This window comes from Pan paniscus, chromosome 1, assembly GCF_029289425.2.
Source record: "Pan paniscus chromosome 1, NHGRI_mPanPan1-v2.0_pri, whole genome shotgun sequence".
Taxonomy (NCBI): domain Eukaryota; kingdom Metazoa; phylum Chordata; class Mammalia; order Primates; family Hominidae; genus Pan; species Pan paniscus.
This window is the reverse complement of record NC_073249.2, coordinates 159,700,529-159,725,246: the sequence shown is the minus strand read 5'-3', so window position 1 is coordinate 159,725,246 and position 24,718 is coordinate 159,700,529. Positions and strand designations below refer to the sequence as shown.

Here is a 24,718-nt window from a genome sequence, read left to right as displayed (position 1 = left end):
AATGCACAGACTAATTCATAGTAAAAACTATTAATGTATTATTTTTGCAGCCAACAATTTATTAAAACACTTCAACATGGCCAAAAGACTTTTTTCTTCTTGTGAGACTGGAAAAGTCAAAAGCCTCTTAAAAAAAAAAAAGTTTGAAATTTCTTTCCACTGGGCACTCAAAAAAGTTTTTACAAGTCCGGTCCAGGGACTCATGTCTATAATCCCAACACTTTGGTAAGCTGAGGTGGGAGGATCATTTGAGGCCAGGAGATCAAGACCAGCCTAGGCAACACAGCAAGACCCCATCTCTACTAAAAATAAAAAAAATTACCTGGGTGTAGTGATGCATATCTGCAGTCCAGCTATTCAGGAGGCTGAGGTAGAAGGATCCCTTGAGCCCTGGAGGTTGAGGCTGCAGTGAGCTGAGATCACGCCACTGCACACCAGCCTGGGTGACAGAGTGTGCAGTGGGATAATTAAGGAATCAGAGAGACCGTGGCATTGAGGAGGAATTATTTAATTATTTAGGTGCACCGACCCAGTCGATTAACATCCAAAGGGCTGAGACCCGAACAGAGTTAAGCTACCTTTTAAGCATTTCGTGGGGCAGGGGGAGATTTGTGCAGGGGGAAGCGTATTACAGAAGCGAGAAACAAAGACAGTTATTCAATTAAAACATGCATTACATTATTTCTTACTTTTTAAGGAACAACATGTTTTATGACTTGAGATTATCTGTTTAGTGACCTTGCAGCTGCACAGCTAGAGAAACAGAGTCTTCACAATGGCTGGGAAAGGGAGAGATAAGGCTCACTAGCCACAGAAAAACAGGCAGTCAATTTTTAAAGGACTTCAGCTCTTTCTCTTCCTCAGGGGGAATTGGTTTTTCTTACATACAACTGAGTTTTCACTTACACATTTTAAAATTTCTTTTAATTCCTGTTCCAAGTGAGAACCTTTCTCAAAAAAGTAAAAGATAAAAAATCAAATTAAAAAGAACATTTTTATAAATTATATAAAGCTAAAAACTAAAACAATAATTTGGTGAGTTTAAAAGTAAAAGATAAACCAATGAAAAATGGAAAAACTCAGAGTGGATAAAAGAAAATTCTGTAGCCATCCCATTTTAAATGCTTCTCTACTCTTTATTCCAGTTTTGTGGCACTTTTACCTAAAGGAATGGCAGAAACATTTTTGTGTTATGCAGAGCTGAAGCCTCTCCCATTGGCCTGCTCTCACAGGTATTTTATAAATACAGCAACACAGAAATATATTTTTAAATTTATTTATTTTTTATTTTTTGAGACAGACTTTCACTCTTGTTGCCCAGCCTGGAGTGCAATGGTGTGATCTCAGCTCACTGCCACCTCCGCCTCCTGGGTTCAAGCGATTCTCCTGTCTCAGCCTTACGAGTAGCTGGGACCACAGGTGTGTGCCACCAAGCCTGGCCAATTTTTTTGTATTTTTAATAGAGATGGAGTTTCGCCATGTTGGCCAGGCTGGTCTCGAACTCCTGACCTCAGGTGATCTACCCACCTTGGCCTCCCAAAGTGCTAGGATTATAGGCATGAGCCACTGTGTCCGGCCTGGTCTACAAAATTTCATTACAGAATAAACCACTTTAATTGGACCTTGTGTTCAAGTATAACCTTACTTAATCTTCCCTATAGGTTTAAGAGGTAGGTATAACTATGCCTTCATAAATGAGACCACTGATTCTCAGAGAGATTAAATAACTTGACAACTTTCTTAGATAGTGAGAGATTAATTTTTTTTTCATTTCGAAGCCCAAGATCTTTCCACTTCCTCTCACAGCATAACAAAATCAAAGGCTATGCATGTGCTCCCCAAAGAAAACTTAGGGTAAATATCCTGTCTGTGACTCAAGACACATTTTACAAGTGGCTAAGAAAAAAATCTTTAGACTGTTCGAAAATGAGTAGCATGGCTTTTAACATAGTGCTGGGGAGGATTTTTGCTTTGAAAGTAAAATTAAAGGTGAATTGATAACGAATATATAAATATCATGACAAAGGGTACTATTGTCTTATTTTTGGCTCTCTCAAAAGCAGACCAAGCAAAAACAAGGATTTTGAGTATAAGGAGTTTATCTGGGAGGTGATCCCAGAAAGTGTGGTGAAGTGAAGCAAGGAAAGATGAAATGTCAATGCATTAATTAGTGGGTCACTGCTGTGGGAAACTGGGGCTCAATTTCTCAGAGTAGCATCTAAGAGTTGATGGAACTGATGTAGAACACAGTGCAGAATTGCCCCTTCAGTGGGTGAGGAGGCTGGAGTGCTTTTATTCAGCAAATCCCATCTATCATGAATTGATGGTTGTTTCTGGGACATTATGTCTCTGGCACTTCCAGCCTTCCCTACAAGTAGACTGAGCACACTCCTGAGACCAGAAACCATTCTTAGGCAGAGAGACACAGGTGCTTGAAGTAAGATGCCCTTGCGTGTAAAAAATTTTTCTATGAAGCTGTAGGTGACCTTGAGAATGGACTGAGGGAATCTAGGCAGGACATCAGCAGAATATGCCACAGGGATCAATAATAAGTAAATGTGTGTTTGTGTGTGTATGTGTGTGCAGCTTGAATAGAATAAAATGCAATTTCATAAGTAGTTTCAAAAAGAGCAAAATGCAGAGAAAACTATGTTCTCTTACTTTTATAGACCCTTCTACCACTTGATGGCCCATACCAAAGTTTAGGTGCTTGAAACTAAAAAACAAATAAATAAAATAAAAAATAATAATGACTTGAAATGATGACAAATATTGATAATAGCTGCAAAACAACTTTCCCCAAATGTGCCCTTTTCCAGTTGATGGTGAAGCTACTGTTACTATATTGTGGGTTTTCAGAATGATTCTTTCTTTCAACACTTGGCTTCTCCTTCAAATCCTGCCCATCTTGACACCTATTCTAGATTCACGAAATCATTACTACAGAGCAGCGAAGCTCTTGAATTAATGCCTAAACCACTTTCTTACTTTGTATGTCTCTTTACTTTTCACTGCTACTGGGGTCTGATTTGTCTCTTTTATATTGGCATTCCTTCTAGAAACAGGAAGATCCTTTTTAAAAAACAAATTTTGCAAGAGAAGAGTTGTTTTCCTAATTCAAATGTTGACCAAAAGGATTATTAATGCTGATAACTATAATCATTCTTCTGTATTCACGTCTTGTATTATAGTCACATGTCTTCTTAAGCTACTTAAAATGACTTATTTTAAAACCCCATGAACGAAATTTAATTGAAAGTTAATGTCAAATACCATTATTATCTTTGAACTAAATGTGAAATTAAATATTGATAAATTTTCATTAATTCTAGAATGATTGATACTCTGTCAAAGTCCTCCTATAATTCCTTTGATTTCTCCTGACTGATTTGGTTGTAACTATGTGGGCTCTTTTTTTCTTCTAGCTTCTTAAATGCTGGTATTCTCCAGGGTTCTCCCTTCAGATTTCTATCTTCCCACAACCTATTCTCTTTCCCTACATAATCTCACCCATATCCAAAATTTAAGTTATCACCTACTTACTGATAATTCCTGGATTAATATTTCTCACTCTGATCTATCTCTGAAACTCCAGTTTCATTTTGTGATTGCTACCAAACATCTCCACTGGGGGTCCCACAGGCACTGCAAATTCAACATGTCTACATGTTAATTTATACTCCTTCCCAAACTTGCTCCATCTCAGCCCCCTTTTTCACTCTTCACCTAGTCGCTGAGAATGAAATACTGAATTGTTTAAATATGAATAATAGGTGGCTGGTGGCTCACACCTATAATCCCAACACTTTGGGAGGCCAAGGCAGGTGGATCACCTGAGGTCAGGGAGTTCAAGAACAGCCTGGCCAACATGCTGAAACCCCATTTCTACTTAAAATACAAAAAATTAGCCAGGCTTGGTGGTGGGCACCTGTAATTCCAGCTACTCAGGAGGCTGAGGCAGGAGGATCACTTGAACCCAGAAGACGGAGGTTGCAGTGAGCCCAAATTGCGCCACTGCCCTCCAGCCTGGGCAACAAGAGCAAAACCCTGTCTCAAATATGTACATAAAATATTGAATGTCTACCATACCCTAATATGGTAGGATGAATACTTAACACTAAGTATGAACTTAACACTAAGTATTTTGTGTAAATTAGCTAATTTAATTATCAAAAGAAGCCTGTTTTCTGTGCTCCTGTGCCCTCTTCCCACCTCTTTTCTGGTCCTCATACCATTGCATTGTTGCTGTTTGTTCCTATGTCTATGTTCATTTCAGTGACCATGTCATATTCACTTTAACATCTTCACTATTGTGCGGTGCTTGGCATACATTAGATAACTAAATATTTGTTGACCGAATTAATGAATATATAACTGAGTGAATAACATTTTAATAATAATATGTTTCCTGGATAGTCTACGGGGAAAACAGGATCATTAAAATAGTCACAAAACTGCATTCTCTGGCTGTGGTGGCTTGTTTACAAAATGGCCCCTAATGAACCATGCCTCCCAGTATCACGTATTCTTGTAGAAACCATTCCCACATTGAATCTGGGCTAGCTCTGTGGTTGGTTTCAATCAATAGAATGTGGCAGAAGTGATATTTTGTAGTTTCTAAGGTTGGGCTTCAGGTATCTACAGCTTCCAACTTCTCTCCTTTTGGGATATTTGTTTTTGGAAACCAACCAATATGCTGTGAGTAGCCCAAGGCACAGAGAAGCCATGTGGAGAAAAACTGAGGGTCAACAGCCCCAGCTGATTTCCCAGGTGCCAGTCAGCATGAACTCCCAGGCCTTTGAATGAGCCATCTTGAATATTCCAGACCATTTGAGTAACAGATGACTGCAGCCCTAGTCAACATCATGTAGGCCAAAAGAACTTCTCAGCTGAGCCCAGTCAATTCCTCTCCTACTGTGGCTTCATGTGATCATGTCTTATGTGCATGCAATATCAAAAGTGATAATTTTGTGGACTTGTAAAGTCTTTGCCACTGCCACAGTGCCTGTCGATGTCTATGCTAATGCCGCTGGTACCTGATGTTGAGGGTGCAGATCTCTACACTGGGGTGTGGTCTCAGGTTACCACAGAACTGTTGTCATGAATACTGCTGATCTGTTGCCCTTTAGAGTCTCACAGAGATCACTGTGAAACAGCCTTTAATATTTACCCATATTTTTATTGAACCCCCTTCACTCTAGGACTCAGGCCTGAATTCATGGGGACTGGTCCAATAAATAATATAAGTGATAGACAGACAGACAGAAATAGTGCTACACCCATAATCCTTACTCCTTTTATCCTGGCCCATTATCTTTAAGGCATGCGTCTGTGCCATGGCATTCTCTTCCCTTGGATTCAAGTCTTTGCAAGAAAACTCCAAGGTATTTCATGTAATCAGATCCAAGAATATGAACCCTACCAGATCTTTAGACATGCCCAGAGAAGACCGAAACCAAGATGTTCAACATGTCCAGACAAGTAAATCTAAGACTACAGACATTTATCAGTGCAGGATACCTCCCCTATCTTCACCATTATCTGCTAACAGCTATACCCTTCTTCTTGGAGAAATTGCTCTTCCGCCTTTCCAAGTAGTTGTGGTTGGACTGCTGGTTATAGTACATCACTCCACTCCGGTCCATAGGGATGGGCACATGATCTTGTTCTGGTCAATCATAGAACTTCAGTTCTCTAGGGAAAGGAATTGTTCTAACGGGTGAGTACAGGCCCCAAGACAGAACATTCAGAGTCCTTCTCTGAGATTTTTTTTTTTCTAGGAAGGGACTTTCTTGAGTGAGAAGGTTGTAATCCTGGGCTTCCATGGGGCAAACACCTAGAGGAGACAATGAGGCCAAAAAGACTTAAGCAGATGAGAGGTGGATGTTGCAAGCAAGAGTGAGTGCTGGTTCTGTCAAGTCTGAAGTTTCTCTCCCTGACATACCTGAAGTTACCTGCTCCCCACAGAAATTCCGTCAGTTCCATAACAGGCCCCATTCTTCTTCCATTCATTCCCATTTTTTCACATAGTGAGTTTGAGTTGAATTTCTGTCAGTTACAATTAAAAAAACTTTGGACTATTGCAAATATAAGCACAATAGAAGGATAGAAATACTTTTTCTGGCTGGATGTGGTGGCTCACACCTGTAATCCCAGCACTTTGGGAGGCCGAGGCAGGTGTATCACCTGAGGTCGGGAGTTCGAGACCAGCCTGGCCAACATGGTGAAAGCCTGTCTCTATCAAAAACTACAAAAATTAGCCAGACGTGTTGGCAGGCACCTGTAATCCCAGCTACTCAGGAGGCTGAGGCAGGATAATAGCTTAAACTTGGGAAGCAGAGGTTGCAGTGAGCCGAGATCATGCATGCCACTGCACTCCAGCCTGGGCGACAGAGCAGACTCTGTCAAAAAAAAAAATAAAAAGATTGTAGGGGCTAACTAGTTCTCTCGTACTGCTCTCTCTAGCATTTTGGAACTGATAAAATCTACTAGCTACTTCATTTTACTGTGTTTGTATCCAATGTAATAATACTACATTGGATACCTATTACTTTGTTTACCCGACATCCCTTTGTTACTGGCGGGTCTTTGTTCTTAGAGCTCCCAAGATGGGGTAAGCCACTTCCAAGATGGTGGCAAGCCTTTTGTTCTCTGACCTGGGGTTCTTGGCCTCATGGATTCTAAGGAATGGAACCTTGAGCCATGTGGTGAGTGTTATAGCTCTATTAGAAGCCGTGGGTCACGGAAGAGAACCGTGGAACCCAGCCACTAGTGTTCAGCTCGATTGGGATGAACCTGGGCACTTAGCCGTGCAGGAACAATGGCGAGCCTCTAGCCCGATCCACAGCGGCGATGGGCGCCTCGCTGGGTCAGAAACGCAGTGTACACCCTGCCGGATCCGGAGGGGTGGAAGTCAGTGGTGGGTCTGCGACAACGGCAATCAGCAGTAGTGGACGGCGAGCGAAAGCTCAGCTCCAGCCAGAACAAACGTGGACCAGAAGGGTGTGCAGTTGCAAGATTTAATAGAGTGAAAACAGAGCTCCCATAGAAGGGGAGGGGACCCAAAGGGGGTTTCCCCTGCCCGCTGGAATTCCTGGGTTTATATCCCAATCATTGTCCCTCCCCCTATGCGCTCAGGCGATAGATGATTTGACTATTTCTTTACCTCCTGCTTTTAGCCTAATTGGTATTTTAGTGAGCCCTCTTTACTACCTGATGGGTCAGGTGTGAGCTGAGTTACAAGCCTCGTGTTTGAAGGTGGGTGTGGTCACCTTCCACAGCTAGGCTTAGGAATTCTTAGTCGGCCTAGGGAATCCAGCTAGTCCTGTCTCTCACTATCTTCTGAGAATTATTTCTCACATTAACCCTTTGTGGTAGATTAAAAGATTGGCGCTACCCTTCCTGCTTCCCTGTCCCCCACTTTAACAATAGCTTCACTGTGGGCAGAAGGTATTTCTTTCCCCTTGACTTAGTGTCCAGTCATGTGACTTTCTTTGACCAATGGCTTGGTCAGGCAGTAGCAGCAGTGTTAGAACGGCTCTGAACCTAAACTTCAGAGGCTCTTGTGTTCCCTGTCTAGCTTAGGGGCCCAGGAGGAGTGAGATCTGGGTTCCTAAGACCCACTATTCCACTAGAATGGAGTACAGCCACTCTAGTCATCACTGCCTGGCAGAGCTGCCCTAGCCAACCGTCAGATCCGTGAAAATGAATGATAGTGGTGTTAAACCACTAGTTGGGGCACTTTGTTATAGAACATTGTAGTGATAATAACCTAACTGATATACCTCCCACCCCAGCCCACTCACTCCCAATCATGGGGTTCCCACACGATTTACCAGGTTCTTCTTATACTATCAGATCCTCTTTCCTGTCATCAGTTAGTCCAGAGGCTGAATGGGCCCCTGGGAGCTCTTCTTAGCCTTTTGTACTTGGAGGGGGAGCATTGGGCACTCTTTCTTGTGGCAGAAAGTCTGAAGTGTGAGACCTGGGAGTTGTTAGCCTCGTTGGCCACCCCGTGGGGAAAGCAGATTTGCAGTGAGAAAGAAGTCAGGAGGTGGAGAGTGACACCTAGGGGCTTTTTAGAGTTCCTAGCTGCAGTTATTCCACACTTCAGCTTGAACCTCCGTGACCTGTCTCGGCTTCTCCTTGGCTCTTAATCGCATTTTGCTTCTCTTATTCCCCTTTTTTTCTGTTGTAATCTTTCTGAAGAACAGGACAGGGTCTCATTCACGTTTGTATTTCCCGAAGTACTCTATCAAGTGTCTTACATGTTATAGACACTCAATAAATACTTGTGGAATTAAAGTGGTCCCCCTGCCCAAATCCCTGAGTTAGAACTAGATCCTCCTCCTTTGTCTGAACATGTCCATATGTACTCTAAGCTACCTACTTTATACTGGAGGTTCATTTTTCAATCATTTCCCATAATTTGACTAAAATTAAATCCGTAAGTTGAAATTGGATGAATGACCCAGTAAGCTAGTTTTTTAAAGTTCAGAGTATTTGCTGTTGAAAAACCAACAAGTTGAATGTATTATCCTTTAGGTTAAGGTCTATTTTAGTCTCAAGATTCCATGGTTTCATGGTATATACAGTTAACTACTTTTCCAATCATAAATACAAAAATTTTCTGGTAACCCTCTTAAGGAGAGTTAGTCGAAAAATTGCTTTGGCTCTGAGTTGCTCAGCTAAAAAGAAAAAGAAATGCCTAGGTTTATTTTTCCTGATATCTTTACATAGGAATTTTCTGGGCTCAATCCTAGAACTTCTTTCCTTTTCTATCTATAGTCTATATCTAATTTCTTGGTAATCCCATTCATGCTCGTGGCTTTAAATTTCATCTATATGCAGATGACACTCAAATTTATATATCCAGCTTGGTCTCTCCTCTGAATTCCAGGTTCATATGACCCAACCAATTCAACATCTTATCTAGATAACAGGCATTTTGAACTTTTTTTTTTTTTTTTTTTACTTTAAGTTCCAGGATAAATGTGCAGGACGTGCAGGTTCATTACATAGGTATACATTTGCCATGGTGGTTTGCTGCAACTATCAACCCGTCATCTAGATTTTAAGCCCTGCATGCATTAGGTATTTGTCCTAATGCTCTCCCTCCCCTTGCTCCCCACCTTCTGACAGGTCCCGGTGTGTGTTGTTCCCCTCCCTGTGTCCATGTGTTGTCATTGTTCAACTCCCACTTATGAGTGAGAACATGTGGTGTTTGGTTTTCTGTTCTTGTGTTAGTTAGCTGAAAATGATGGCTTCCAGCTCCATCCATGTCCCTGCAAAGGACATGATCTCATTTTCTTTTATGGCTGCACGTTCTGCACATGTATCCTGGAACTTAAAGTAAAAAAAAAAAAAAATGGTTTGAAATGCCTGTTATCGAGATAGAGATGTTGAATCAGTTGGGTCATATGAACCTGGAATTCAGAGAAGAGATCAAGCTGGATATAGAAATTTGAGTGTCATCTCCATATAGATGGAATTTAAAGCCACAAAGTATTCCATGGTGTATATGTACCACATTTTCTTTATCCAGTCTATCATTGATGGGCATTTGGGTTGGTTCCATGTTTTGCTGTTATAAATAGTGCTGCAATAAACATATGTATGTGCATGTATCTTTGTAGTAGAATTATTTATATTCTTTTGAGTATCTACCTAGTAATGAGATGCTGGGTCAAATGGTATTTCTGGCTCTAGATCCTTGAGGAATCGCCACACTGTCTTCCACGATGGTTGAACTAATTGACATTCTCACCAACAGTGTGAAAGCGTTCCTATTTCTCCGCAGCCTCACCAGCATCTATTGTTTCTTGACTTTTTAATGATCACCATTCTGACTGGTGTGTGATGGTAACTCATTGTGGTTTTGATTTGCATTTCTCTACAGATCAGTGGTGATGTGCTTTTTTTCATGTTTGTTGGCTGCATAAATGTCTTCTTTTGAGAAATGTCTGTTCATATGCTTTGACCACTTTTTGAGGGGGTTGGTTTTTTCTTGTAAATTTGTATAAGTTCCTTGTAGATTCTGGATATTAGACCTTTGTCAGATGGGTAGCTTGCAAAAATTTTCTCACATTCTGTAGGTTGCCTGTTCACTCTGATGCTAGTTTCTTTTGCTGTGCAGAAGATCTTTAGTTTAATTAGATCCCATTTGTCAATTTTGGCTTTTGTTGCAATTGCTTTGGGTGTTTTCATCATGAAGTCTTTGCCCATGCCTATGTCCTGAATGGTATTGCCTAGGTTTTCTTCTAGGGTTTTTATGGTTTCAGGTTTTATATTTTAAGTCTTTAATCCATCTTGAGTTAATTTTCATATAAGGTGTAAGGAAAGGGTCCAGTTTCAATTTTCTGCATATGGCTAGCCAGCTTTTCCAGCATCATTTATTAAATAGGGAATCCTTTCCCCATTGCTTATTTTTGTCACGTTTGTCGAAGATCAGATGGTTGTAGATGTGTGGTGTTGTTTCTGAGGTCTCTGTTCTGTTCCATTGGTCTGTATGTCTATATGTCTACTGTTTTTGTAGCAGTAGAATGCTGTTTTGGTTACTGTAGCCTTGTAGTGTAGTTTGAAGTCAGGTAGTGTGATGCCTCCAGCTTTGTTCTTTTTGCTTAGGATTGTCTTGGCTATAAGGGCTCTTTTTTGGTTCCATATGAAATTTAAAGTAGTTTTTTCTAATTCTGCAAAGAATGTAAATGGTAGTTTGATGGGAATAGGCTTGAATCTATAAATTACTTTGGGCACTATGGTTATTTTCACAATATTGATTCTTCCTATCCATGAGGATGGAATGTTTTTCCATTTGTTTGTGTTCTCTCTGATTTCCTTGAGCAGTGGTTTGCAGTTCTCCTTGAAGAGGTCCTTCATGTCCCTTGTAAGCTGTATTCCTAGGTATTTTATTACCTTTGCAGCAATTGTGAATGGGACTTCATTTATGATTTGGCTCTCTGCTTGTCTATTGTTGGTGTGTAGGAATGCTTGTGATTTTGATTGATTTTGTATCCTGAGACTGCTGAAGTTGGTTATCAGCTTAAGGAGTTTTTGGGCAGAGATGATGGGGTTTTCTAAATATACAAACATGTCATCTGCAAACAGACAATTTGACTTCCTCTCTTCCTATTTGAATACTTTTATATCTTTCTCTTGCCTGATTTCCCTGGCCAGAACTTCCAATACTATGTTGAATTGGAGTGGTGAGAGAGGGCATCCTTGTCTTGTGCCGGTTTCCAAGGGAATGATTCCAGCTTTTACTCATTCAGTATGGTATTGGCTATGGGTTGTCATAAATAGCTCTTATTATTTTGAGATATTCCATCAATGCCTAGTTTATTGAGAGTTTTTAACATGAAGGGATGTTGAATTTTATCAAAGGCCTTTTCTGCATCTATTGAGATAATCATGTGGTTCTTTTCATTGGTTCTGTTTATGTGATGCGTTACATTTATTGATTTGTGTATATTGAACCAGCCTAGCATCCCAGGGATGAAGCCAACTTGATCGTGGTGGATAAGCTTTTTGATGTGCTACTGGATTCGGTTTGCCAGTATTTAATTGAGGATTTTCGCATTGATGTTCATTAGGGATATTGGCCTGAGGTTTTCTTTTTTTGTTGTGTCTCTGCCAGGTTTTGGTATCAGGATGATGCTGGCCTCATAAAATAAGTTGCAGAGGAGTTCCTCCTTTTCAATTGTCTGGAGCAGTTTCAGAAGGAATGGTAGCAGCTCCTCTTTGTACTGCTGATAGAATTTGGCTGTGAATCCATCTGGTCCTGGGCTTTTTTTGGTTGGTAGCCTATTAGTTGCTGCCTCAATTTCAGAACTTCTTGTTGGTCTATCCAGGGATTTGATTTCTTCCTAGTTTAGTTTTGGGAGGTGTATGTGTCAAGAAATGTATCCATTTCTTCTAGATTTTCTAGTTTATTTGCATAGAGGTGTTTATAGTATTCCCTGATGGTAGTTTGTATTTCTGTGGGGTCAGTGGTGATATCCCCTTTATCATTTTTTATTGTGTCTATTTGACTCTTCTCTCTTTTCTTCTTTATTACTCTGGCTAGCTAGCGGTCTATTTTGTTAATTTTTCAGAAAATCAGCTCCTGGATTCGTCGATTTTTTGAAGGGTTTTTCGTGTCTCTATCTCCTTCAGTTCTGCTCTGATCTTAGTTATTTCTCGTCTTCTGCTAGCTTTTGAATTTGTTTGCTCTTGCTTCTCTAGTTCTTTTAATTGTGATGTTAAGGTGATGATTTGAGATCTTTCCAGCTTTGTGATGTGGGCATTTAGTCCTGTAAATTTCCCTCTAAACACTGGTTTAGCTGTGTCCCAGAGATTCTGGTACATTGTCTCTCTGTTCTCATTGGGTTCAAAGAACTTCTTAATTTCTGCCTCAATTTTGTTATTTACCCAAGAGTCATTCAGGAGCAGGTTGTTCAGTTTCCATGTAGTGTGTGGTTTTGAGTGAGTTTCTTTTCTTTTTTTTTGAGATGGAGTCTCGCTCTGTCACCCAGGCTGGAGTGCAGTGGCACAATTTCGGCTCACTGCAAGCTCCGCCTCCCAGGTTCACGCCATTCTCCTGCCTCAGTCTCCCGAGTGGCTGGGACTACAGGCGCCTGCCACCAAGCCCAGCTAATTTTTTTTGTATGTTTTAGTGGAGACAGGGTTTCACCATGTTAGTCAGGATGGTCTCGCTCTCCTGACCTCGTGATCTGCCCGCTTCATTCTCCCAAAGTGCTGGGATTACAGGCGTGAGCCACTGCGCCCGGCCTTGAGTAAGTTTCTTAATCCTGAGTTCTAATTTGATCGCACTGTGGTCTGAGAGACTGTTTGTTATGATTTAAGTTCTTTTGCCTTGCTGAGGAGTGTTTTACTTCCAATTATGTGGTCTATTTTAGAATAAGTGTCATGTGGCACTGAGAAGAATGTATATTCTGTTGATTAGGGATGGAGAGTTCTTTAGATGTCTATTAGGTGCACTTGATCTGGAGCTGAGTTCAAGTCCTGAATATCCTTGTTAATTCTCTGTCTCGTTGATCTGTCTAATAGTGACAGTGGGGTGTTAAAGTCTCCCAGTATTATTGTGTGGGAGTCTAAGTCTCTCTGTAAGTCTCTAAGAACTTGCTTTATGAATCTGGATGCTCCTATATTGGGTGCATATATATTTAGGATAGTTAGCTCTTCTTGTTGTATTGATCCCTTTACCATTATGTAATGCCCTTCTCTGTCTTTTTTTTATTTTTGTTGGTTTAAAGTCTGTTTTATTAGAAACTAGGATTGCAAGCCCTGCCTTTTTAAATTTTATTTTATTTTATTATTTATTATTTATTTTTTTGCTTTCCGTTTGCTTGGTAAATAATCCTCCATCCCTTTATTTTGAGCCAATGTGTCTTTGCATGTGAGATGGGTCTCCTGAATACAGCACACCAATGGGTCTTGACTCTTTATCCAATTTGCCAGTCTGTGTCTTTTAATTGGGGCATTTAGCCCATTTACATTTAAAGTTAATATTGTTATGTGTGAATTTGATCCTGTCATCATGATGATAGCTGGTTATTTTGCAAGTTAGTTGATGCAGTTTCTTTATAGTGTCATTGGTCTTTATATTTTGGCATGTTTTTGTAGTGGCTGGTACTGGTTTTTTTCTTTCCATATTCAGTGCTTCCTTCAGGAGCTCTTGTAAGACAGGCCTGGTGTTAACGAAATTCCTTAGCATTTGCTTGTCTGGAAATGATTTTATTTCCCCTTTACTTATGAAGCTTAGTTTGGCTGGATATGAAATTCTGGGTTGAAAATTCTTTTCTTTAAGAATGTTGAATACTGGCCCCCACTCTCTTCTGGCTTGTAGAGTTTCTGCTGAGAGATCTGCTGTTAGTCTGATGGGCTTCCCTTTGTAGGTGACCTGGCCTTTCTCTCTGGCTGCCCTTAACAGTTTTTCCTTCATTTTGACCTTGGAGAATCTGATGATTATGTGTTTGGGGATTGATCTTCTCATGGAGTATCTTAGTGGTGCTCTCTGTATTTCCTGAATGTGAATGTTGGCCTGTCTTGCTAGGTTGGGGAAGTTCTCCTGGATAACATCCTGAAATATGTTTTCCAGCTTGGTTCCATTCTCCCTGTCTCTTTCAGGTACTCCAGTCAATCATAGGTTCGGTCTTCTTACATAGTCCCATATTTTTTGGAGGCTTTGTTCATTCCTTTTCATTCTTTTTTCTCTAATCTTGTCTGTGTGTCTTATTTCAGCAAGGTGGTCTTCAAACTCCGATATCCTTTCTTCCACTTGATTGATTCAGCTATCGATACTTGTGTATGCTTCATTAAGTTCTCATGCTGTGTTTTTCAGCTCCATCACATCATTTATGTTCCTCTCTAAACTGGTTATCCTAGTTAGCAGCTCCTGTAAACTTTTATCGAGGTTCTTAACTTCTTTGCATTGGGTTAGAACATGCTCCTTTATCTTGGCAGTTTGTTATTATCCAACTTCTAAAGCCTACTTCTGTCAATTTTTCCATCTCATGCTCTGTTCAGTTCTGCGCCCTTACTGAAAAGGCGCTGTGATCATTTGGAAGATAAGAGGCATTCTGGCTTTTGGAAGAGTCAGTGTTTTTGCACAGGTTTTTCCTCATCTTCATGGATTTATCTACCTTTGATCTTTGAAGCTGATGACCTTTGGATAGGGTTTTTGTGGGGGCATCTTTTTTGTTGATATTGTTGTTGTTGTTGTTTTCTGTTTGTTAGTTTTTTTTCTAACAGTCAGGTCCCTCTTCTGCAGGTCTGCTGCAGTTTGCTGGAGGTCCGCTCCAGACTCTATTCTCCTGGGTATCACCAGTGGAGACTGCAGAACAGCAAAGATTGCTCCCTGTTCCTTCCTCTGGAAGCTTTGTCCCAGAGGGGCACCAGCCTGATGCCAGCCAGAGCTCTCCTGTATGAGGTGTCTGTCGACCCCCGTTGGGAGGTCTCTCCGAGTCAGGAGGCACAGGGGTCAGGGATTCACTTGAGGAGGCAGTCTGTCCCTCAGCAAAGCTGGTGCTCTGTGCTGGGAGAATTCCTTTTGTCAGGATCCGCCACTCTCTTCAGAGCCAGCAGACAGGAAAGATTAAGTCTGCTGAAACTGTGACTGCAGCTGTCCCCTCCCTCCAAGTGTTCTGTCCCAGGGAGAAGATGAGAGTTCTGTCTACAAGCCCCTGACTGGAGCTGCTGTATTTCCTGCAAAGATGCCTTGCCCAATGAGGAGGAATCTAGAGAAGCAGCCTGGCCACAGTCGCTTTGCTGCACCTTGGTGAATTCCGTCTAGTCCAAACCTCCCAGTCTCCTTAGGGCTGTTAGGGGAAAACCGCTTTCTAAAGCCACAGTAATGGCAGCTGCCCCTCCATGCACCAAACTGATCATCCCAAGGCAGACTCCAGACTGTTGTAATGGCAGTGAGAATTTAAAGCCAGTGGTTTTTAGCTTGCTGGGCTCCATGGGAGTGGGACCTGCTGAGCGAGACCACTTGGCTCCCTGGCTTCAGCCCCCTTTCCAGGGCAGTGGATGGTTCTCCTGTCTCACTGGCATTCCACACACTGCTGGAGTATGAACAAACTCCTGCAGCTCAGTTCCTGCTCAAACAGCCGCCAGGTTTTGTGCCTGAAACCCAGGGCCCTGATGGTGTAGGCTCAGGAGGGAATCTCCTGATCTGTGGATTGCAAAAAATCCGTGGGAAAAGTGTAGTACCCCGGGTAGGTAGCACAGTCCCTTACCGCTTCACTTGGCTGGAGGAGGGACATCCCTCTGCTCCATGCACTTCCCAGTTGAAGCGACGCCCCACCCTTCTTCTGCTCTCTCTCCATGGGTCGCACCCACTGCATAACCAGTCCCAATGAGATGAACTGGGTACCTCAGTTGCAAATGCAGAAATCACCTGCCTTCTGCATTGGTCTTGCTAGGAGCTGCAGACCAGAGCTGTTTTTATTTGGCCATCTTGGCCCCTCCCTGTATTTCAAATTCAACATGTTCCAAAACAAATTATTCATTTCCTTCCCCATTCCTCTACAAAATATATTCCTTTTAAAGTTTTACCCATCTCAGTTAATGGCCACTTTACCCAACCTTTCTAGTTACTTTTGCCAGAATCTGTAGAATAAAATTGTTTTCACTTCTTGGCTTAATACCCTTCAACAGCTTCCCATCTCAACCATCAAAAGAGCTTCCCTACACAACTGTCCACTACTCTTCACTGCAGTTACGTCTCTGACCCCCATTTCCTTTTTTTCATCTGCTACTGTTCTCCTCTTGCTCTTCCCACACCGGCCTCCATACTGATCCTTGAACTCTTTTTCTTACTCTTCGCCATCTCCTGTCTGTCTGAAATGCTCTTGTCCAAATTAACTCCATGGCCTGCTTCCTCGCTTCTATTAGATCTTTGCTCAAATATTGTATTTCAGAGTGATCTTCTCTGAGCATATTAAACTTGCTGTCTACCTTTCCCACTTAATTTTCTCCAAGTGCTTATCACCATCTAATACTGTATTTTACTTTCTGTCTGTCTTCTCAGACTAGAATGAAAACTCCATGGGAACCAAACTTTTGTCTGTTTTGTTTACCCCTTTATCCTCAGTGCTAGAATAATTATTGGAACATATTACACACTCAAGAAATATTTTCTGAGTCTGGGCACGGTGGCTCATGACTGTAATCCCAGCACTTTGGGTGGCCAAGGTGGGTGGATCACCTGAGGGCAGGAGTTGGAGACCAGCCTGGCCAACATGGTGAAACCCCGTCTCTACTAAAAATACAAAAATTAGCTGGGCATGATGGCGGGGGCCTGTAATCCCAGCTACCTGGGAGGCTGAGGCAGGAGAATAGCTTGAACCCAGGAGGCTGAGTTTGCAGTGAGCCGAGACTGTGCCACTGCACTCCATCCTGGGCAACAGAGCAAGACTCCATGTCAAAAAAAAAAAAAAAAAGAAATATTTTTTGAATGAATTAATGTTGTAAAAGTAATGTAGAACAGGTGAGCCCCCAAACTGGGGCTTAGCCCAGGAGGGTTCTTGGTTTCACCCAGGAAAGAATTCAAGGGTGAGCTGGAGGTGTTCACTAGAAACTTGTAATGAAGTAGAAGTGGACAGCAGCAGCAGAGATACTGCTCTTGTGGAGTAGGGCTACTCCATAGGCAATGTGCCTGGAGGTAGTTTTGAATTTATATTTATACCAATTTTAATCATATGCAAATTAAGGGGCAGATTATGCAGAAATTTTTAGGAAAAGCATGGCAACTCACAGGTTGTTGCCATGAAAAGGGGTGGTAACTTCCAGGTGTTGCCATGTTAATGGTAAACTGATATGTCATGCTGGTGGGCGTGTCTTATGGAAAGCTACTTTGCTTTGGACCTGTTTTAGCTAGTCCTCAGTTTGGTCTGGTGTCCAAGTCCTGCCTCTGGAGTGAAGTACCATCTCCTACCTCAAAAGTAGATAAGTATTTATAAGGTTTGGATTTGTGTGCCAGCCTAAATCTCATGTGAAATTGGAGGAGGGGCCTGGTGGGAGATGATTGGATCATGGGGGCAGATTTTACCCTTGGTGTTCTCCTGATAGTGAGACTATCACTATCAGTGATAGTGAGACTATCACTATCAGTGATAGTGAGACTATCACTATCAGTGAATAGTGAGACTATCACTATCAGTGATAGTGAGTGAGTTCTCAGAAGATCTAATTGTTTAAAAGTGTGTGGCACTTTCCCCTGCTCGCTGTCTCTCCTGCCACCATGTGAAAAAGGTGTTTGCTTCCCCTTCGTCTTCCATCATGATCGTAAGTTTTCTGAGGCCTCCTAGTCATGCTTCTTGTGAGTCAGAACTGTGAGTCAATTAAACCTCTGCAATTAAACCTGCAGAACTGTGAGTCAATTAAACCTCTTTTCTTCATAAATTACCCAGTCTCAGGTAGTTCTTTATAACAGTGTGAGAACAAACTAATACAAGTATATAAGTCAGGACAAAGATGGATGGACCAAAATGATAAAGAATAATTCTCATGCAGTGGTGCTTGCTTGTGGTCCCTACTTGGGAGGCTGAGGCTGGAGGATCCCTTGAGGCCAGGAGTTTGAGGCTGTAGCATGCTATGATAGTGTCTGTGATAGATGCTACATAAACATTCTTATTTAATAGCCATATGCTTATTTTAATGTGTATCAGGAAAAATAAAACAGCATATCACAAATGTGATTTTCTGGATATGACTTATTAGGATGAGGCTAAAGCAGGTAGAGCTCTAGTAATCTGTACGACGCATTAATTACAGAAGAAGACTCAGGCCTGCCCATGATTGTTATAAACCTGCAGGGACTGAATTTTCTCCTGTAACTGTTCATAAGAATGTATAACTTGGATGATGCTATTCACTAGTATGTTTTTAAATTTTTAATATTTATTTATTTATTTTAAAAAAATACAGATGAGGTTTCACCATGTTGCCCAGGCTGGTCTGAAATTCCTGGACTCAAGCAATCCACCCACCTTGACCTCCAAAAGTGTTGGGATTACAGGCATGAGCCACCGCGCCCAGCCTGGTACGTTCTCATGAACTGAATTTTCAAGCTCATTCCTGCATTATTTTCAGCACTAAATTGAAATATGACTTTGAGAAGCTGACAATTGTTGAGTACTGAAGTATTAAAATGATTGCTTGAAAGCACAATCTAGTCACTGTTGTATACACCAGCAAAAAACAAAAACAGAAAATACCTGAGAATGCACTTGAAGTTTGGAGAGAAGTGTTTAAATGGTGCTTTTCAAATTGCCAATTGAATTGTAAAAACCACTGAAGACCATTGGCTTCTATGCAGATGGATCCTCACTCTTTCATTTGAATAGATGGCACCCTAAATCTTTCTGGAGAAAATCCTCATGTTTTAGAATTGTTTGTATGAATAGATTTGCAAACCAGACTATCTTATTGATATCTTTGTTAATTTGGACAACTTACAATCACTATTAGAATGCACACTTACATTATATGTGAAGGCCAAGTGAATGAGAAGATCTGCAAAACAGAATGATGGGTGTGACCTTGATCATGTGAATTCTATTCTTTTTTGTTCCCCTTTTTTCTTAAGAGACAAGGTCTTGCTCTGTCACCTAGGCTGGAGTGCAGTGGCATGATCATAGCTCACTGCAGCCTTTATCTCTTGGGTTCAAGCAATACTCCTGCCTCAGCCTCCTGAGAAGCAGCTAAGACTACAGGTATGTGCCACCATGCCCAGCTAGCAGAACTCTATTCTTTATCTGAAAAATTCTCTAAAAGTATTTAGGACCTTATGAAAGACTTCATAAGATTTTTTCTTATTGATTGGCAAGAGTGAATCAATAAAACCTTGCTTACCTTATCATCAGCTATTGTTTATAGCAATTGATACCAATTTTCCATCCAAACAATAATACTAATAAATAATAATAATGTGTCACTGTTAACAATAAGTATTATCATTGCATTTCTGATATGGCCTTTTTTACTTACAGTCACTGAGGCTCTAGGTCAATTTTGAAGCAGACAGAACAAGCGGGAAGGGGAAGTTAATGGGATAAAATCTTTCTCTCCTCTTCCACTCATAGTTGAATTTGCCTAAGTGAAATCTGTACATCAGTAGGCCAGTCAGTAATTCCCTGCAGCTGTCTCATATTCTAGAATTGACTAGGAAGAATCCTCTATTTACGTTCCTTTCCTTGAAGTTTTTCTTGTCTTTAATGTGTTCAGTATTTTTTAAATTATTTACAAATTATCACATATAATATACTCCTCCTAAAAATAGGAAGTTATAGAAAAGCAAAAGGAAGAAAAAAATCATAATTCCATAATCCAAAGAAAACTACTATTGATAGCTTGTATTTTTTTCTACATATAGATTTTGTTTGGCTTATAAAGTTGAGCTTCAATGCAGTGGTCTTTCAAATGTTTTCCTTGAGTCTTCTTAAAAGAAGATTTTCAAACTACGTACTCCCTTGCATATTTTAGAATTAAAATACTATATATATATATATATATTTTTTTTTTTTTTTTTTTTTTTTTTTTTTTTTGAGACGGAGTCTCACTCTGTCGCCAGGCTGGAGTGCTGTGGCGCGATCTTGGCTCACTGCAACCTCCGACTCCATGGTTCAAGCGATTCCTTTGCCTCAGCCTCCTAAGTAGCTGGGATTACAGACATGAGCCACCACGCCCGGCTAATTTTTGTATTTTTAGTAGAGATGGAGTTTCACCATGTTGGCCAGGATGGTCTCGATCTCCTGACCTTGTGATCCACCTGCCTCGGCCAACCAAAGTGCTGGGATTACAGGCGTGAGCCACCATTCCAGGCCCAGAATATTTTTAAAGCTCTAAATAAACTTACTTTCTTTTAAATATAATAGAGTGATTGAACATTTCAGAGACGAAAAAACTAAGACGAGGCTGTTAAAGACACAGATATGCCATGATATGATTTGATAAAATAGCCTTTTACTATCTTATTGAATAAAGTTAACCAAATCTGAAAGAAATCAAGTAAAATTTTACATATAAATTTTATCCAATGTTTAAAAAAAAAAAAAGTAATGGTTCATCAAAAATCCCATTTATGGCCTGGCACGGTGGCTCACTCCTGTAATCCCAGCACTTTGGGAGGCCGAGGCAGACGGATCACGAAGTCAGGAGATTGAGACCATCCTGGCTAACACGGTGAAACCCATCTCTACTAAAAATATAAAAAATTAGCTGGGCATGGTGGCACATGTGGCACCATGGTGGCACATGTAGCCTGTAGTCCCAGCTACTCAGGAGGCTGAGGCAGGAGAATTGCTTGAACCTGGGAGGTGGAGTTTGCAGTGAGCCGAGATCGCGCCACTGCACTCCAACCTGGGAGACAGAGAAAGAAAAAAAAATCCTATTTATGTTCAAGAGGATAGCCATAAGTCTCCCATATTCCTTCTGATATCCTAGATTCAGAGATCCAAAATGGGCTCAAATATCCCTGAATTGGCTAAAATTCTGAGTATCCCAGCATGGGCTGAAATAGAAATATTTTAGTGAGCTTCACATATATCTATGTGACAGGAAAAGGCTTAAAGTCTTGGATGTTTAAAATACCTTGATTAATTATCCAAGGAGCCCTCCCTAAAACCAGTATTTCCATTTATCCATTTGTTTGATATTCTGGAGCTATTTACACCCAAGGCGATGCACTACATGAGACTTGAGATGGAGGGATACTATTCACTATGAATTTAGAGAATGATTACTGTGAACCCCGGCTCATTTTCAAGGAAATCAGATTTAGGAAAGAGCACATATGGAATTTGAGAATCTGAAAACTGACCTCCTTAAAGGTGTGCACGCAGTCTTCAAGAGCTAGAGTTGTATGTTGAAGGTTTTGAATTTACCTTCACTTACTGGCGTTGTAAAGTCTCTAAGAAGCTCTTAGGAAATAAGTCAACATTGGCTTTTAATGCACACCTCACAGGAAATGGTGATGATTCAATCTTTTTTCTCCAACAAAGCTGAATGAGCCATGAGGTGCTTGACACTGAGAAGAAAAGAGCAGCTGCTACAGATACCATCATTTGGATGAGTCAAAAGATGTATGTGGCCAGGTGTGGTGACTCATGCCTGTAATCCCAGCACTTTGGGAGGCCAAAGTGAGCAGATCACTTGAGATTAGGAGTTTGAGACCAGCCTGGCCAACATGATGAAACACCATCTCTACAAAATATACAAAAATTAGCCAGGTGTGTTGGCAGGTGTGTGTAGTCCCAGCTACTTGGGAGGCTGAGTCAGGAAGATCACTTGAACCCAGGAGGCAGAGGTTGCAGTGACCAGAGATCATGCCACTGCACTCCAGCCTGGGCCACAGAGCAAGACCCTGTCTCAAAAAAAAAAAAAAAAAAAAAAAGAAAGAAAGAAAGAAAGAAAAGAAAAGAAAAGAAAAAGAAAAGAAATGTAATCCCCAGTGCTGGAGGTTAGGCCTAGTGGGAGGTGTTTGGATCATGTGGGCGGATCCTGCATGAATGGCTTAGTGCCATCTTCTTGATGATGAGAGCGAGTTCTCATTCAGAGTTCAGGTGAGATCTGGTTGTTTAAAAGTGTGTGGCACCTCCCCCTGCTCCTCTTGCTCCTGCTCTCTCCATGTGATGCACCTGCTCCTGCTTTGCCTTCTGCCATAATTGTAAACTTACTGAGGCCTCACCAGAAGCCAAGCGGATGTTGGTGCCATGCTTGCACTGGCTATAGAACTGTGAGCCAATTAAGCCTCTTTTCTTTATAAATTACCAAGTCTCAGTTATTCCTGTATGGTAACACAAGAACAGTCGAATACACTCCTAGAATAAAACATAGGGAAAAACCTCTTTGACACTGGTCTGGGTAAAAATATTTTTAGATGTGACACTGAAAAGACAAGCAACAAAAGCAAAAATAAATAAGTGGGACTATATCAAACTAAAAAGCTCAGCAAAGAAAACAACCAACAAAATAAAAAGACAACCTACAGAAGGGAAAAAAATATTTGCAAATCATTTATCTGATAAAAGGTTAATATCCAAAATACATAAGGAACTCAAATGACTCAATAGCAAAAACAAAAACAATAAAGGCCAGAAAATCTGATTTAAAAATCAGCTCTTGGGCCGAGCACGGTGACTCACGCCTGTAATCCCAGCACTTTGGGAGGCTGAGATGGGCAGATCACTTGAGGTCAGGAATTCGAGACCAGCCTGGCCAACATGGCGAAACCCTATCTCTACAACAAATACAAAAAACCAGACCGGGTGAGGCGTCTCATGCCTGTAATCCTAGCACTTTGGGAGGCCGAGGCAGGAGGATCACCTGAGGTCAGGAGTTCAAGACTAGCCTGACCAACATGGTGAAACCCCGTCTCTACTAAATACAAAAAAAATTACCGGGGCATGGTGGCACATGTGTAATCCCAGCTACTTGGGAGGCTGAGGCAGGAGAATCGCTTGAACCCAGGAGGCAGAGGTTGCAGTGAGCCGAGATTGTGCCATTGCACTCCAGCCTGGGCAACAGAGCAAAACTCTGTCTCAAAATATAATATAATATAATATAATATAATATAATATAATATAATATAATAAAACAAAAATCAGCTCTTGATTTTCCATAGCCTCCTAACTGGGCTCTTCATCTTCAATCAATTCTCCACACAGTGTTGGAGTCATGTGTTGCTTAATGACTGGGATACCTTCTAAGAAATGTGTCGTCAGGCGATTCTGGACCTGAATAGATTTTTTTTTTCAAGGAAGACGGATAAATGGCCAATAAGTATATGAAGAGCTACTCAACATTACTGATTATCAGATAAATACAAATCAAAACTACAATGAGCTGGGCGTGGTGGCTCACTCCTGTAATCCCAGGACTTTGGGATGCCAAGACCGGCAGATTGCTTGAGTTCAGGAGTTCAAGACTAGCTTGGGCAACATGGTGAGAACCCATCTCTACCAAAACTACAAAAAATTAGCTGGGTGTGATGGCATGTGCCTGTGGTGTTAGCTACTCAGGAAGCTGAAATGGGAGGATCACCTGAGCCCAGGAGGCAGAGGTTGCAGTGAGCCGTAATCACACCGCTGCACTCCAGCCTGGGTGACAGAGCAAGACTCTGTCTCAAAACAAAAACAAAAACAACAACCAAAACCAAAAAACAAAACTACAATTAGATATCACTTCCCACCTTTTGGGGTGCCTATGATAAAAAGACAAGATATAAGTATTGCTGAGGGTACAGAGAAAGGGCAGCCTTGTACACTGCTGTTAGGAATGTAAATTGGTACAGTTATCATGGAAAACAGTGTGAAATAAAAACAATTTTATTTAAAAAATTAAAATAGACCTACCTTAGGATCCAGCAATCCCTCTTCTGGATCTATAGTCCCCCCACAGAATGAAATCAGCACCATGAGAGATACCTGCCTTCCCATGTTCATGAAGCGTTAGTCAAAATAGCCCAAACATGGAAATAACATTTTAAGTGCCTATCAGTGGAATAATTGGTAAAGAATCTGTAGGCTATACAGGAATATTATACAGCCATAAAAAGGAAGGAAATTCTGCCATTGCGGTAACACAGATGCAACTTGAGGGCATTATGCTAACTGAAATAAGTCAGACAGAGAAAGACAAATACTGCGTGATCTCACTTATATGCGGACTCTGAAATAGTTGAACCCATAAAAACAGATGACAGAATGGTGGTTACCAAGATTAGAGGGTGGTGGAGGAAAGGAAGCTATCGGCCGAAGGGCATAAACTTGCAGCTATAAGATGAGTAAGTTCAGGAGATCTGATATACAGTATGGTGACCATAGTTAACAATACTGAATTATACAGCATACTTGAAATTTGCTTAAATGTTCTCTCTGCAAAATAAAGAGTAACTAAATAAGATGAGAGATGTATTAACTAACTTGATTGTATAATAATTTCACAAAATATGTGTGTATCAAATCATCATGTTGTATATCATCAAATTGTAGAATTTTATTCATCAATTATATTTCAACAAAGCTGGAAAACTAAAAAAAAACAAGTGTATAATTAATAACAATGCTGGTTGTAAATTAAAACTAAGCGTCATATTTTTGGTGTCAAAATGTTTGACATTTTTAAGAAAACATGTATAAGTGTTCTGCCTCTTGGATGAGACCATTTTAAATTAAGCTGTAAAAAAAAAAGTGCCGACAAAACAGTTCACTTTCAGTAA

The 24,718-nt window shown here is 40.9% G+C and overlaps 1 protein-coding gene across 4 annotated transcripts in view; it reads left to right on the top strand.

The window, feature by feature from the left end:
• The window catches only part of IL23R (interleukin 23 receptor), a 166,076-nt gene that overhangs the window by 2,630 nt on the left and 138,728 nt on the right, over positions 1 to 24,718 (top strand). The window lies entirely within an intron of this gene.